Below are 17781 nucleotides of genomic sequence, written 5' to 3'. Positions count from 1 at the left end.
ATTTTTGTCTCTGAAGTGAAATTCTCTAAAGTGTTCTGATGGTTTTGAGCTTCCTGGTCAAATAACAGACTTTTCCTGTGGTACCCTTAATGCTCATTCTCAGCAGAAGACACGCTATGGAGGGGAAGAAAGTTCTTTAAATTAACATTTGCATAAAGCTCAAGTGACGAGAACACATCTTGAAATCGTCATAGTCACTTCTTCCTCAATACACCTTCTCATATGGTCCCTCTCCAAAGTAAGGGGTAGAGGAGGACAGTCCTTAGGCACCAGGAATTTCTTGGTGGAAAGCTCTCCTGTGGGTGACAAGACAGAAATAGGTAACAAAATGGATGCACGGGTTATTGTCCTGATCAGGCTTAAGCTTCGGGAACTGTAAAGGGAACAATGAAGTGTCAAGATGGGTTAGTGTCCTGGGTTTAGCAGCAGCAGTCATTTTTTCTCCTTCTTGGTAGCTGGTGCAGTGCTGTGTTTTGACTTTCGGGCTCGGAACAAAGCTGATAAAAATGATGTTTTGGTTTGGCCAAGGACTTTGTGAGTCTCATGCTCTGCCAGGGAGGAGGGGAGGCCGGGAGGAAGCAGAGACAGGACACCTGACCCAAACTGACCAAAGAGGTATTCCATACCACAGCACGTCATGCCGAGGGGGGAACTGGGGGGGAACCCGGAAGGGGAGGGGGTCGGCCGGGTCGGACTGGTGGTTCGGCGCGTGGTATTGTACTCCTTTCCTTTGCTGTTTTCTCTTATCATTGTTGTCGTTGGTGGTAGCAGTGGTGATTCGTATTGTACCTTAGTTACTAAACTGTTCTTATCTCAAGCCGTGGGAGTTGCATTTCTTTTTGATTCTCCTCTCCGTTCCCCCAGGAGTAGGGGGAGGGCAAGAAGTGGGGGGAGTGGGTAACAAGCTGTCTGGCTGTGGGTTAAACCACGACAGTTAGCAAAACAAAGCAAGTGGTTTGCAAAATAAAGCAGGATGCACAACTCAAAGACAGACCAAACGATGTAAATATTTGTAGCCCCTAGTTGTTTTGCTGAATCAGGATGACAAGGAAGTAAGAGAGTGGAAAGTTACTGCTTAGCACTTAGTGGACTATAAGGGTAGGAGACAGCAATAAAGGTCTTCAGATTTCACCAGAATTGGAGTCCGTCTTTGATAGCTGCATATACTCTCCCGGTTTTGCAGGCATGAGAGAAACCAAAACTTGGGTCTTCTGAGGCAAACCATCATTTGAAAAATGCACCCCGAAGTCTTCACTGCTGTAAGACTCTGTCTAGGGAAATCAAAAGCAAATAGGAAAAGAGGGTGAATGGTGCACTTCACTGGCCGTTCCAAGCACTCCTCCATATTCTTGAGAGTGCTGCTGGCACCAAAATATTATTTTATTCTGATGTTGCTTTGCACCTAGGGGTGTGAACGTTCAGCTTCAGGACAAATATGATCTGACTTGCAAGGTTCTTTGTCTTCCAAACAAAGCTTTATCTTTTTATTTTCCTGAAGAATTTCAGCCTGATGGATATTGGCAGTGGAAGGCATGTTAAATAATGCATGAGGAGAGTGATGGACACAAGAAATGTCAGTTTTCCTTTTTATACCCTTATCCCCTGCAGCCTTTGAAACGTATTTTACACAGTTGCTTTATAATTCATACAAATATGTAAAGGCTAACTCTGCACATTAGGCTCTGATGAATATACTGTGCAGATTCATATGCAAAGCAGATGTCACCCTCAGGCCATTGGCACATGCCCAGCTGCAAATAGGTGCCACAATGTCATGTAGCATTTTGTTGGTTTTGGCAATCCCCCTGAATTTAAGTCAGGAATGAAAGTAAATGGAACAAATGACATATATTTTACACTCCTTTACACCAAAACTACAAGCACAGATCAGCATCCTCTCTCAAAACTTGTGGGATTTTTAGCTGTCTCCAGAGTAAATAAAGCTGTTGTTGTCATTGTTCCTTCTCTTCAAAAATATCCACAGTTCTGTCAAGGATATGAAAGTGATGGTGTAATAAGACATTATCTCAAAAATCTGAGATTCCATATATATGAAATTCCATATATGCAACAAACACCCTTTATTTAAAACCACACATTGTATTGCTTGCTCAGAGCTATACAATGACTAAAGCAAATGGATAATCACATTCAGGAAACCATCTTCCTAGTCATACATGTTAGCATCATATACTTTAACAAAAAAAAAAAAATAGCTTATTAAGAACCTGCTGTAACACCACTGTCAATATGGAACTGATGTATCTTAAAATATTTGCTACTGCGTGATCCAAAGCCAACTGAAATCTTTGGAAAGACTTTCAGAGTCTTTCCTGAACTTAATCCTCTCCAGTGATCACAGTCACTATATATATGTATATATGTATATTAATACACCCACCTAAATAAAGTTGAAATATTTGTGCATCAGAGAACAATCAGTCTCAGAAAAGCAAGAACAAAAAAATACTTTCAAAGAACAGTTTCTACTAAAAGTTCAATATTAATATTTTACCACTAGGCTAAATCACCAGAGAAAACAGCATATTATAACTCCAAATGGTGACATAAGAAATCCATTAAAGTCCTAATTGAAGTGTATTCTGCATAACAACAAGTCTTGGCAGAGCAAGTCATCTACTAAACACTATGAAATGCATTTGAAATTTAGAAAGATCATGTGCAATTCTTTTGTAAAAGAGATATAATTTAGCTTAAGAGACAAGGATGTTTAATAGCATTTGACTCTCCCAACATTTTAAGTTTGCCTGAAATTACATATTTATCATATAATCTGGTCCTTATAAATGTTATTATTTATCCTACCCAAAGCTATCAGGCTATCAAGCTTGGGGTCCTAGTAATCTGCTACTGTATAGGCAGAAAAGCCACAGCTTTATTCAGGAAAGCTTAACATTTGTAGCTCTGATCCAGCAATTGCTCTCCACCATAATCTCTTTGGCATTAATAATTTATTATACTTAATGAGTTTTCTAACATGCAGAAAATTAGGCAAGTCATTACATTTTCAAAAGATCATTTCCTGCCAGGTGAAAGTAAGAAAGCAGCAGACAACAAGGTAGAGGAATTATCAGTCTGGCTTAGACAAACAGCACACTAGTTCTCTTTTTAAGAGTATGAATTAATCTCCAGTTACCTCTTAGAAAGCCATTGTTACTTAGTCTTTATATATAACTGTACATCTCAGATCTTTTTTTAAATGTTGCACATCTGCCAGTTACCATTATTGTGATAACAGGCTCTGTTAAGGTCTGTTTGTTTGGTAAGCTTTTTAAAAGCTTAAAGTAGTTAATTTGCTCTCACGTTGCTTGCTCCTCAGCACTGAGCCTAATTTCAAGTCAGTAAAATCATTCTTCTCTCTCTTTAAACCCTTCATTTATCTCTTTGTCTGCAGCAGTTCTACTTCCTTTACACAAATATTGGTATTTCTTGACACTGTGACAGCCAGTTCCCATGGCAGTAAAAACATGGTCCTTCTCCTCTCCAACTGCTTTTTCCCTTTCTTCTGATCTCACGTGCACCAGACTGGAGGTAGACTTAAAGGATCTTCACCAAAAGGGATTGCCCCAGGCACGACTGGTTCAGATTAAAACCTCAGATTCAGACATACTCAGAAAATTGCACTTGCTTGAGCCAGCTCATCTCAGTCACACCTACCCAGAAGAGGAAGTTGTTCTTGCCATGAAGGAGGGTTATTCTACCCTTGTGAAGAAATTCTAAGAACAAGGAGATTGAAATGTCCTAACAGAGTCAACACCTGTTCCTAAACCTTGAGCCTCTGTGGATACAAGCATAAACATAAATTTTCTTCTGGCTTCACAAACAGATACTGCTAAAGGCTGGCAAAGCAATAAACATGGGCACTGCAGAGCACCCTCTTGACTTCAGATATCTCTTCCTCTGAAAAACAGCAAACTGGAGACATTAAAAATCTCCTAGACATTGAGACACAAAAACTTCCGGAACATCTCTGAAAGCAGCAAATTACCCCTGCAGGAAAGATCTGAAAAAGACATCAGCAAAGGATGCTGCCGGTGTTAACTTTAATGGTTTTGTAAATATATGCTCGTATTCATCTGCTCAGAGGCTAAACCAGCCTGTGCACTCATTGTGTTGTCTGGGTTTGGTTTCAGTTTTATTTTAGAGTGAAGCATACTCAATAAGCCAGATAAAAGGAATCCATGAGAAAAAAGGGAAGATGCTAAACCAGGGTTGAGGTTAGCAAAGTGCAGATGCCAACTTAACAAGGCAGGCCAGTTTTAGAAATAATAGGTTATGGATTTACACTGAGAAAATTCTCTATGGTAGGATTAAATAGTGCAGATGGATGTAAGACTCAAGTGCATGAAGCTTAGATTTTTAGCCCTTTCTTATCTCCAAAAGAAATTAATTTTCAGGGTCTGATCTGCTTTTCACTTTTCCATTCCAATACCACAGATCCAGGTCACACTTCTTCTTTAGGCTGTAGTACCAGTCTGTGTGAAAGGAGAAGAGTGGGAGATGAAAATGGTCTTCACCCATTGTAGAGACTAAATGCTGGCTCAGAACTGACCACTGTTTCCTTGAGGGACTTTGGAGGAAGAGACTGCAACCAAGATTCAAGATTCATCTGATTTGTTTCAACATCTTCCACTGCCCTAAGACAGCACAATTTATGTCATGTGCAGAATTAGGAAAGACCTATTGAGTCACCATTTCTTGCCATATTTCATGACCAGCACAGAATCAGTCTTGGTTTGGAGGGGGTTTAGTTTGTTTGTTGGGGTTTTTTCCCTTTCAGGTGGGAAGGGGGATTTAGCATCTGGGGTGTTTTTGTGTTACGATCTTTTAATTACTGCATTTCAAATGTACCAGAAAGAATGCAAGTCTCAATGCTTCTTGGTATTAATTCTGCATTTACCTTTTCTCATTAGAATTTATCCTAATAATCACATATTACTCCAGAGTAGCAAAAAAATGTGGCCTTGTTTCTGTCAGAAATATTGCACTTAGTATGCAAAGTTGTTCTTAATTTTCAGATTGGGCTGCATACATATAGATAGTGCCTTACAGCATTGTTTTTGCAGCCTTAATGGGGAAAATATAAGCACTGGAGAAAAGTAATTGGATTTCAGCTGAGAAGCAGCATTTGAATGAAATCAATAAAGATTCTGTCATCTAATATTTTAAGTTTGGTACAACGCATATACTGCAGGTCAGTGTAAATTCATTAAAAAGATCAATGTGATGGAATTTGTCTTGGGTGCTTCGAAATATCCTATGCTGACTTGAGAGGAAGTTGCCAAGGAAACAAGAGATGCAACTCAGAAAAACATTTAGGTGTTTTAAGTTGATGGCTGAATTCTACTCGGTTTGTAAGATAGTATAATATAGGAAGTTGTCATGGAAACAAAGTTCAACAAATGGCTAATGGATAGCCAAGCTGGGCAATTACAGCAGGTGGCTAGATTGGACTACAACACCCTTAAAAATGTGAACACTCCACAGGTTCTTAGTTGTAGGTTTTTACACTATATAAAAAGAGCTAATGTTGCTAGGCACTAAAATGGCAGATCCATTAGCAAAACTATTAACAGATAGATTTCTTCATAGCTGAGTTAATTTGGGCTGTTATAAATCACAACTCCTTAACTAGCATCTAGAAGCTTTGCTATAGGTAATAAACCTGCCTTGAATTTCAAATATACTTCTCTTGTGTTATGTTTCATATTAAATGAAACATTTTAATTAGAAATACTTTGAAAACTCAATTTGTGTCTTGATTGGTGTTTTTTCTCTGCTGAAGGCATTGTGTTTGTGGTGATGTTTTGGCGCTTTTTTGTCTGGGTTTTAGTTCCACATCTAATTTTCTTCAATAAATCCTTGCTGAAGCTATTTTAATTTCTGTAACAGAACATAACAGTCATTTTCCAGGATCATTCGGGCATCAATGTTTTTCTATTCCATTTCAGCTTCTCAATTTCCTTTCTTATTAAATATGATGCATTTCTTAGCTTGTGTACAGAGCTTTAGGCTCTCAGCACTAATGTGAAAACTTCTATAACTTTCTATCAAAATCAAAGAAGAAATCCAAGAACATACACAGTAACATTCAATACATATTCTCATTTTGTATTAGAGGAAACCATGACATTTGCACTCTTGGGAAGATTAGCTGATACAGACACAATAACTGAAGATGTAGGGGCATGCTTTCACTCTCTTAGATACAGACAGACTACATCTAATGTATAGATAAAACACATAAGGTAACACTTCTGCATGGAAATTCTTTTCCCAAAGCTACTCAGAATTTATAATAATTTTACTTCTCCAATGAAACCCCACTTTTAGCCCTCAAATACTTGTTTCTGGGAAGTTTTTTCTTATCTAATACGCATCCTAAGAGTATCATTCCATTTAATTTGCTAAAAAGCTCCTGGCCATTATGTCCTGGAATCAGCCTGTCACCTGTTAAAAATAACATTCTTTTGAGATTTTTCACAAACATTTTTGTCTGCCTTAAATAACAAGGAATTAAGATGCCAAATACTGTATAACATCATTTGTATCTACCTCATCACTCTAAGCTATAGCTGCAGTTTTACATTTTAGATTATGTCATTTCCTCCACCTCCACAATCAAATACACACAAAATTGTACATTTTGAGATGTGTCTGTGCTTACACATGAATGGAGGTAAAAAAAGCTTGTGCCATTCACACGGCCAGTAGAAATGCAGTATGCCTTTAATGAGGTTTAGCTTCTTCCTGAACATACAAAAACCTTCACTTTGACCCTCTCACCCCCTCCTCACCATTATACCCAAAAGGTGTCATAGGTTGGTGAAGTATCCACATACTCTGGGTCCCGTCTGCCCTCTGCCTCCTGTCCCATGTTGCTCCTCATCCAGTGCAGTGCTGGCTGCAGCTACAGTGATGGCTGACAGGACCAAAAAAAGAGATTCCATCCAAAATGCAAAATTTTCTAGCCCAGCAAGGCCTCTCTGGTTTCATGTATTTGGACGTAAAGAAAGGGAACGTAAGATGGAGTGTTACTTTTGCATTCATCTTCACATCAGCCTCACAGAGCCCAGATGGATTCTTAGGTAGAAGAAAAAGGAGACTCAACCTCTCACAATTTCATTAAAAGTCTTATTTCAGCACTTGCCCAGACTTTTGAATAATAACTTCCAGGAGAATCTCAGTTTTTACGTATGTTTCTAGACTTCATGGTCATGCAAAAAAGGGGTTTAAAAGGTTTAGAAAGAGAGGACAAAGAAACAAACCCTTGTATAGGATTTTGGGGTAGGCTTCTTTTAACATCTCTGTATTTCTGAAAGGCTTAAATCATAATACATGAGTGGTTGGGACTGGTCAAGAATCAGGACTCTAAATGTAAACCATTTTTTGCATGAATGCATGCCCTTGGAAACCACCCACTATTTCTTTCACCGTCACTCTTCCCAAAAGAAAAACTAAATAGAATGAGGATTTCACTGAGCAGTAGATGCTGTCTCTGAGCTATGAAGGGCACAGTAAGACAATAACAAGCAAAAAAAATCCATTGTAATTTGCAACATTGTAGTTAAGCCTACCTTGCCCTTAAATGTATTTTGCAACCTGTATGATTTTGTAATTGCACAGCTTTATGTAAGGATAATAAAATAACCTTGAATTGTGCCTCATAGCAACACAATCAATTAACTACTTACATATGGACAAATACTTGAATATATTGTATTGCACCTGCATGCTATGTCACACTTCTCTCGTAAACTGCATTCAATTAACTCAAGGCTGTTGCTAGTTCCTGAGCATGCTGCAGAATAAAGGCCTTTAGAGAAATGGCATTTGCCTCTTGTGCCTGAAGATATTCAAACTTTCAACCTGAATGAATCCTCTGAAAGTTTAATTTCAACATGATTAGTGCTAGAAAGTATCTTTTTAAGGCCTGTTGCAGTGTAAGGCAGCTGAGGAAGCAAATCAGACTCTGGCTCATTGCTCATAGTCCAAGGATGGTGCAGTCAGCTGGATAAAGGCAAAAATTGGCCTTTTTGTGCTCCAGGTTTGCAGTGAAGTTAAACGCCAGACGTTCTCTGCTTTATTATAGAACTTATTAGAAGTTATTAACTTTTTGAGACCTGAAGGGCATGGGAATAAGAAAACGTAAAATTATTTTTCCCTTTGTTTCTCAACTGTTTGCATTAACTAAAAAGGAGAAAATAAAATATAGGAAAAGCTCAGTTGCCAGAGCAGTATTTGACCAGCAACTGATTTCACTTGATGTTATACAAATACAAGCTGAAGCTCTGGGAATCCTGGGATACACATTTGTGCTACTTTAATAACTGTCTATCTGTCTTAAATGCTCATGTGGGTTAGCACTTACACAAAAATTACTGGCATCACTGGTGTTTCTTGCGTACTTTGTAATCATCAGTGCTACTAAATTCACTCAGGGATAACAAATCGTGCTTTACATAACTAATATGACAAGCATTTCAGACTTTGACTACTCACAAAAGGCTATCTGCATCCCTCAAAAAATATTAATGCTGAAATATGCACAGAAATTAAATGTGAAATCTGTGAAATTGACCTGTGAAATCTGCAGCAGGCCTATAAAGGAAAATGCAAAACTTCTCAAATGATTCCTTATGAATGATCTTTCCAACTGCAAATGTGAAAATTGAACCTTATAAAAATCAACAGCCCTTTTTCCATTAACGTAACTTTCAAAAGGTCTGTAAACTGTTTATTCTTGAAAAACGTTCAAAAATCCCAACCAACTTGAAAGGCCGGAGCTGTCTTCCCAGGATAAAGTCTGTTAAATAATAAATATAAAACCCAATAACTTTCAGGCACTTCAAAGCAGGCACAAAATACAGAAAACTCACAGTAGTTTGTCAGTGTATCAGAACCAGGTATTCAAGCCACTTTCATTCACTGGTGCAACTTGGAGCAGTTCGTTTCTCACTGAAGTGCTGTTCATACAAAGCATCCACAGCAGAGAAGCATTTTAAATATCTTGTGTATGGAACTTCCTATTAGGAAACACAGCTTGTGAAATGGCAATTAAACAAAAAAGAAAGTAAGTCTACACTTGACCTTCTTAGAGGATGAGCAAAGGAAGGATTGTGTCTTCTGGTGCTTTGGAGAAAAGCCTCCTATTGCTTACATGCAATCTTCTTCAGAAAATTTCACCTCTTTTCTAATCTGCGTACCTCTGCATTTTCACGATATGGACTCATGGGCAAATTTAAGGTATGGCCAAAGGATCTGGCAGGGGTCAAGCAAGAAAAGGCTCATAAACAGTGGAGGTTGAGACAGAGAATCCAGTAAGTCCCTTGGTTAACATCAAGACAATGCTCTTGCACTGCAGGAATGAGAGCATGCACAACTGTGAGCTAAATCTGTAGCAAAGTCAGTACGGTCTGTCCTCAGTGAAGGGTGGTGGGGAGGGAGACAGAGGAGAGGCTGTTAAAGGCCAGATTTCACTTGCTGGGGGTCTGCAGCCTCCAGGGTGGATACCTCCAGCGATGGCACCAGCTTCTTCAGCTGAGAAACCAGACCCCCTAGTCTCAAACTCATCTGGTGTGGGGCTTGCTGGCCCTGCCAGTGGCATCCTTCACCCTGGGGGAAGAAACCTCAACGTCCTTCATTCTCTCCCAGTCTTTGCAGCCATTCCCTGTACCAGACTGGGACTGCCAAATCAGGCATTCAGAGACTGCCTTTCAAGAACATCTTGGTTTTAGCCTGTGCTCCTTGCTGGGCCACCAGACATCTGTTCAGAGCTCAGAAAGCCCAGGTGAAAAGTTTAAGTGCTCTGCTGACAGAGAGATTTGTACTAAAATGTGGGTGGAAGCCTGAGTTAAGCCTGCAGTAAGGACATGCTCTCAGTCTAGATGATCAGTCACAAGAATGGCAGATCCAACCTGCACCAATGTGCGTATACTGTCCTAAATCACACTGTTGCTAGTGTCAGGAAAGAAAAATGAGTAAAGCAGAGAGAAAGTACTAGGTAAGGACAACACACAAGTGAAAATATATACATATGTACACCCACAAGTACATGCACACACCCCACATATACACTGTATAACAGAACTGCATTTCACCTAATAATACCTTCAGGGAGATATCTCCGTTTGAGCCATAAAATACAGCTTCAGTTTCTCAGGTATGTCATAGATTTCAAGTGCTGTAGTTTCTAACTAGTTTGAGGTTGAAACGATCACTTTCATTCATTTCACTGAGAGTAGTCATGGTGTACAAAGCCACTGGTTAAAATGATAACTAAAAAAGAAAGGGCCAGAAGTGAGAGAGAACCTCTCCACTCCCTTCTGCCTCTACTCACTTCCCACTCCTCAGTGCTGGATTCCTTAACCTTTGCCACAACTTTCTGGTAAATAGTCTGGGCTAAAATTAGATATATAGCAAAGGGTAGGTGTTGCCATCTGCTGCATGTTGTTAATTCTTGATGGCCTGATAACATCTATTTTTGATGTTCTTTATTAGCTTTCTGGGAAGTAGAATAGAGGGATAGGCCTCTAGTGCCACCATCAGTGGTTTTCAGTATTTGCTGCTTTTCTTCAGTTGACAACCAGTTTTAACACAACAGAGGGTTTTTAGAAGAGCATGCCAAGTAAGACAGGAAACTGGATACTTTTCTTGAGCACACACAGCAAAAGAACTTGCAGTAACATCTGGATCTGCTTTCAGTTCATTTGATAACCAGCACATCTTCTTTCATGCAAATGTGGACTCTTTTCTCTCTTGGGATCTTTTTGTCATTGTTGTAAGCAATAGTCAGATTAGAGCTGAGCATTAATAGTGTCCATCCATTTTGGCTGTCTGGCAAGACAAAACCTCTATCGGATACTTAGCAGATTTAAAAACCTTTGTACACTGCAAATATAAGCTTAGACTGGCAATGAATGAACAATGAATAGACTACCTGTTAAGCAAAATAAAGTTCTCAAGCAAAACTCATTTTGTTCTACTAATCAGCTGAGGAATTACCAGCTGTACCTGCTAAGCATTTGTATTGTTTAGAGCTAAAGAAATACAATACCCTTGTCTCAGCTGGATTTTAAAGAGTCAGATGACTATGTTCTGTCATAAAAAGTCATGTGAAAGCATAAATGAATCCCAAGAAAATCTAGGTCTAGCATGACATAAGACCAACTGCTACGACAACCACAACATACCACAACATTGTCTAATAGAACACCATCTGTTTAAATTACATTTTTTTAGACATTACCTTTCATTGCAGTGTTTGGAAACCATCACTTCTGCTTTTCTTGTCTTGTTCTGGACCTTCTATTTTTATTCTTCACCTACAGTCATGCCCCCAAAGATGGAATAAACCAGAAAAGAGGCTTTGCACATATGCCTTTTACTCGGCAATGAACATGTAAAAGGTAGCTCTCGAAAAACAGCTGAAGGTCTGAGTTGCCTTTCTGATCTTTTGCATTATAAATGGCTAAGCATTTTGCATCATGCATGGCTGAGCATACTGCCAACATAAACTGGGAGGAGAAAACAACCCATCAGTGAGTTCAGACCACACAAGATAACCAGAATCTTCATCATAGTTAAAATTTCCAAGAAACAAGTAAAAGTTTGCTAATTATTTTAAAGGTTAGTAGTGGAGACTTGCTTTCTTAACACAAGTTTGGCATTACAATTTTTCATGAAAAATCCTAACCTTTATACTGACCCTTTATTTTGAAATTCATTCTTTATATAGACTTCTTACTTTTTCTCTTGGAGATCCTCATAAAAGCTCCCTCACTGCATGCTACCTACATGTCATGTCTTCCTAGAGGCCCTGTAGGTCCTACTCAACAATCCTTTTTCTTCTCCTACATAGAGATTCAGTCTGACACCTCCTGTGGTAGTTGAGTGTTTCCTCCTCTAATGAACCAGCACCAGTCTAGCTCTTGCTGCCACTGAGCTGCTGTTTATCCTGAGGGGCTTTGCTATCCTGACCCGTCTGCCCAAAGGCCTTCCTGAGAAGCCTTCCTTTTGTGCTTCCAACTGCATGAAACAGGCAACCAACCAAGCACTGCTATCAGGATTGGCAAGTATATTTGTTTTCAGCATCTCTTGGTGAGTCAGTGAGACAGATGTACTCCACAGGGCTAGCAAAGTCGCATTGCCTTTTTATGAATAGCAGAGGTATTTGAAACTGCAAAACAACTTCCCAGAGGAGGCAAGTGAGCCTCAGCCTTAGACAGCTCAGGCCTTCCTGGAAGATGCACTGCCTAGAAATGTTAGGAGGTAAGAAATGGCAACAGCAACTGTAAATGTCAAAGAAGAGACCTACTACTCACAAATGATACGTTAAAGATCTCCATCCAGTGGGAGAACTGCATGATAAGCTCTCCCTAGTCATAGAGGTCTCCTAGACAGAACTGGAATACTTGTAACTGAAGCAGATAAATGCTTTACCTGCTTTTAGAAAGCCTCCTGATATATTTGGTCTTTTTCAATCTAAGCAGTTTTGTATCGAAACATGAACAAGCTATACTAGGACAAGCAGATAAAAGGGAATGTCTGCAGGTGAAAGCGTTACCTTGAACGAGAAAGCATAGCTCCAGCACACCTTGTGACATAGAAGTGAGAATTGCTGGACACTTAGCTCAGTATTTCTAAAACTGTGGTCTGTGGTGTTTCTAATGATCAATAAAAGATCTAAAAGAGGTTAAAAGTGTTAAGTAGCAAGAGCAGGCTGTAGCTCAATTCTACAAGAGGTGGGATATGAATCCAGATCATAACACAAGGCTGCAACATTCACTAGACAGGAAACTGCGAATGCCGTTAACCACTAGCAGCAGCTCAGTTCCTTCAAGGCAAAGGATTCAGTATAAACACATGCAGACTGTAGTTATGGTTTGGTTTGATGCCCCTGCAAGACATGGAAGGATCTACTTCTGATGCAGAGAGTAAAAAGGCTGAGGCCACATGGAAAAAGATGAATCAAAAAATAGTCACAGATGGTTTAGAAAATACAATGCCCACCTTATACCAAGATGTCTATTGTTTTCTACAGCTCAAATAAGCTGAGAAAATCACAGAAGGGATCATCAGTGATAGAGAAAGTGGACACCAGGATCCGTCAGGCAAAGGGCTATGGTTTTGCTCATGTAAACTGGCATTTCACCAACTTCAGTGGAACTGCCTATGTCCATACCAGCTGAGAACCATCACATGTACCTCCAAGTACTGTTATGCAGAGAGGTGAGAATGAATAAAGGTTTTGCAAAAATTAAGCCATCACCTACAGTACACCCTGAGAGAAAGAAAACTTAATACTTGCATCTGTAAACCCTACTCACATACCCGCTTCTCTCAAAACAACACAAATATACAGAGTATGAAAAAGGATAACAACTTTTTGCTAATCCCTTCCTATTACAAAGCAAGATAAGTAATCCTCTATAATCAGATCTGTATGAAGCTTCCTTTTTTTTATAATAAAACATTCATGTTACAGATGCCCTGACAGATTTTACCATCTTGCCATCTTATTGATTCTTAAATAGGAAAGCTATCATACATCTGACTGCTTCTCATGAGGAGACTAATTAGATTATACCATCATCTGGTTCATCAAAGCAGGAAATACTTAAGTGTCACAGCTGGTCTCAGACTAAATATCTAGTACCAAGATTTTAAATGAAAACTATTACATCTTCACTGGATAAGCACTTCATAAATGGCTAGACAGTAAAAAATGACAACAGATATGATCTCACATCTCCGGGCTGCAAAGGGATTCTTAACTCTACACGTACATTTGGATTTATTTTCACTTTCTTTTGCTACTACAGTCATCAAAGAGACTTTGCATGATAATCAGATCTGGAAACCTCAAGAGAGCTATTTATGTTTCTGGCAAAGATTTATGACTGAAAATTAAAAGCTCAGAGACAACACCTTCATTTTAAGTGAATCCCATTATTGATGCAACCTTTCCAAGCAGAGTATTCACCACTATGGAGGGACTGACTACAAGGAAGTACATCCCCCACAGAGAGGACCATTCCCGCTATGTGATCACTATTCACTGCCCATCATTCCTCTCCGAATTCATGGGATATCTTCTTCTTTTGCACACACCACTTTATACAATAATCAAATATTCCTGTAAAGAAACATGTGTGATAAAGATATTCAGCTTATTGCTCTTCACCTTCTCATATGTGCATGCAGGGGACAGTAATAGACAAGCTACACATTTAGAAAGTTTGTTGACCATAGTGATATGGAGTGAAACTGACAACTGTCACCAGCAGACAGTTAGCAAAGGCCTGGGCTTCAGAGGTGTACTTAAGACCTCAAAAAGAGCAGTGTGATAATGAGCAAATCATTTCCTTTAAAGAGCATTCTCATAAAGTCATATGTAAAACAGAGTCTTAGTATAATACCAAAACCTCAGTAACTTTGTTATGGAATAATATAATCCTGTTTCTCTTACAGACCTATAATGTCATTATGTAAATGGCTATCCAAAGCCATGATTATATCAAGAAAATGGAATTGTTGTGTAAGACAGTTCCCAGTCTCTGTAAATGAGGCTTTTCAGCACTACAAAACCAGAAAATTTCCTCCTGTAATGTTAGGAGGAACATTAACATTGCTGATTCCTGTTGCATTTTTTACTTTGAGGGTTATCACAATTAACCTTGAAGTTCACTGGACTCAAAAAATTACGTATATGCGAGTTGCATCACACAGTGAAAATTATAATAATGTTTAGATTCCTCTCATGTTCTGCACTTCCTTGACCTCATTAGAAATTTAGAAATCCTTGTAACTTTGCCTGCCCTTTATTTGGTCAGAAATAGCGCTCTGTAATCTAAACCCTCTTGGGTTCTTTTAACGAGTTAGGCTGTAGGCCTCATAAAATTTTAGATGGAAGTTTTGACTGGGTCACTTTGATGTGGGAAAACGTAATTTTTATGTCAGAACTGTCTCTTTGAAGTTATATGAACCAATAGATGAACCATGAACCTCAGAAAAGGACACATACTTTCTCTCTGAATTCAGCCTAACTTTTGGTGTGCACATAGCAAGGGAAGACACAAAGGTCACATAGTTAAAACCACACACTGAACAGTTTGAGGGGAGTTAACAGAGTCATAAAAATATTTTCAACAAGCTGTCTCCTAAATTAATAGCATAAAAGACAATATTAAAAAGATAGTGAAACTTAGCTACAAACTTCAGTTAATGATCGTGCAAAAATCATGACCCACGTTGCTGACATTTTTAGCCTGTTACATTATTATCAATTATTTCAATTTTAAGTTATAGATAATAATTTCTGCTTCCTTGTGCTGGCTTTGGCTAGGATAGAATTAATTTACTTCACAGCAGCTACTATGGGACTATGTTTTGTATTTGTACTGAGAGCAGTGTTGATAACACAGGTATGTTTTAGCTACTGCTGAGCAGTGCTTACACAGAGCCAAGGCCTTTTCTGTGCCACCCCACCAGTGAGTGGGTTGGGGGCCCACAAAGAAGTTGGTGGGGGCACAGCAGGACCAGGTGAGCCCAGTCGACCACAGGGATATCCCATGCCATATGACATCATGCTCAGTATGTACAGCTGGGGAAGAAGAAGGAAGGGGGAACATTTGGAGTGACAGCATTGGTCTTCCCAAGTACCCATTAGAATGATGGAGCCCTGTTCTCCTGGAGATGGCTGAACACCTGCCTGACCATTTGTCGTGGTTTAAACCCAGCTCGTTCACTCACTCCCCCCCCTTCTTTCCCTCCCCCTCCCTGGCAGAGAATGAGGCTCATAAAAGTCCTCGGCCAAACCAAAACACCAGTGTTATCAGCTCTGTTCCCAGGCCGAAAGTCAAAACAGAGCACTGCACCAGCTACTGAGAAGGAGAAAAATGACTGCTACTCCTGAACCCAGGACACCATTGGAAGTAGTAAATGAATTCCTTGGTTTGCTTTCCTTGAGCATGCAGCTTTTACGTAAGTTATTAAACTGTCTTTATCTTAACCTACCTGTTTTCTTTTACTCTTCTGATTCTCTTTCCCATCCTACTCAGAGGGGAATGAGTGAGCAGCCCAGTTGCCTGTTGGGGTTGAAATACAACAGTCCTTTCTGGTACTCAGTGTAAGGCTTGAAGGGTTCAAGATAACAACAAATTTGATTGGAAAGTGATAGATTGCATTTATTGCTGTTAAAACTGTTTATCTCTTAATCAGCAGGTTCCTGTGCTTGCCTGCCCCTCTGTATATTAGAGTCTAGCACTCATTAGTGGCTGCTTTTTGCTTTCGCTGCTTGCTGTAGTGCTGTACTGCTGATCATCTTACTCTCCTGTGTCTGGGAACGTTTTTATAACAGCAATGGCCATGTGCCTGGGCTGGCTGATGGCCATGGCATCGCTGTGTTTTGTGCCACTGTACCGGACAGGCTGGAACTCCAATAAGGACTTGAGTCAAAGGAACAGTGGCCTGTGGATGAGTCCACATGGGAGCAAGACATGCAGAAGTATATGTGGCTGTAAATATGTCCGTATCAAAGTAGGTACATCTCAAAGCATCTGTGCTGTTTCTGCATGTTTCCCCATGCCACCAAGGGGGAGTGAGTGATCAGCTGTGTGGTACTTAGTTGCCAGCTGGGGTTACATCACAGTAATCCTTTAGGAGCACAAGCAAACTACACTTCTGTCTTTTTGACCCTCATCCTTCAATTTGCATGAATATCACAGTTGTTTACCTGGATCCTTCTTTAAGCAAAATAGTTTTTAAAAATTAAAAATACGACAGGGGAAAAAAAGGTCAGAAATTAAATTCAGATTTTGTACTTTCTGCAATTAACCTGCAAGCAGCAACGTCTGATGTCCACTGTGCTAACGATGCCAACCAGGGTAAACGCACTCACTCTTTTTGTGTTGAAAAATGCTCCCATCTCCAAATAGGCTAAGAGATTCAGTGGATAAGGAACTGGCTGGATGGTTGAACTCCAAGAGTTGTGGTCAGCAGCTCAGTGTCCAAATAGAGAACAGTGGTGTTCTCCAGGGCCAGTATTGGGATCGGTGCTGCTTAATACCTTTATCAGCAGCATGGACAGTGGCACTGAGTGAACCCTCAGCAAGTTTGCTGAAAACACCAAACTGTGTGCTGTAGTCAACATGATGGAGGGAAGAGATGGGATCCAGAGGGACCTGGACAGGCTTGAAAGGTGGACCAATGCCAACCTCATGAAGTTCAACAAGGCCAAGTGCAAGACACTGCACCTGAGTTGGAGCAATCCCAAGCACAAATACAGATTGGGCGGAGAATAGATTGAGAGCAGCCCTGTGGAGGACTTGGGAGTGTTGGTTGATGAGAAACTGAACATGAACTGGCTTCTGTGTGTGCTCTCAGCCCAGAAAGCCAACCGTATCCTGGGCTGCATCAAAAACAGCATGACCAACAGGTCGAAGGAGGTGATCCTGCCCCTCTACTCTCGTGAGAGTCCACCTGCAGTTCCAACAAAAAGAGGGATGTGGACCGCACAGGAAAGTCCAGAGGAGGCCATAAAGATTCTCCAAAGGATGGAGCACCTCTGCTATGGAGACAGGCTGAGACAGTTGGGCTTCTTTAGCCTGGAGAAGAGAAGGCTCCAGGGAGACCTTAGAGCAGCTTCCAGTACCTAAAGGACTAAAGCTGGAGGGGGACTTTTTACAAGGGCATGTAGTGACAGGACAAGGGCAAATGGCTTTAAGCTGAAAGAGGGAAAGTTTAGATCAGATAGAAGGA

This window comes from Neopsephotus bourkii, unplaced genomic scaffold (genome assembly GCF_033783945.1).
Source record: "Neopsephotus bourkii isolate Nb327-2 ecotype Australia unplaced genomic scaffold, CSIRO-AGI_Nbou_v1 NB_846, whole genome shotgun sequence".
In the NCBI taxonomy this organism is placed as follows: Eukaryota; Metazoa; Chordata; class Aves; order Psittaciformes; family Psittacidae; genus Neopsephotus; species Neopsephotus bourkii.
This window is presented reverse-complemented; position numbering follows the sequence as displayed.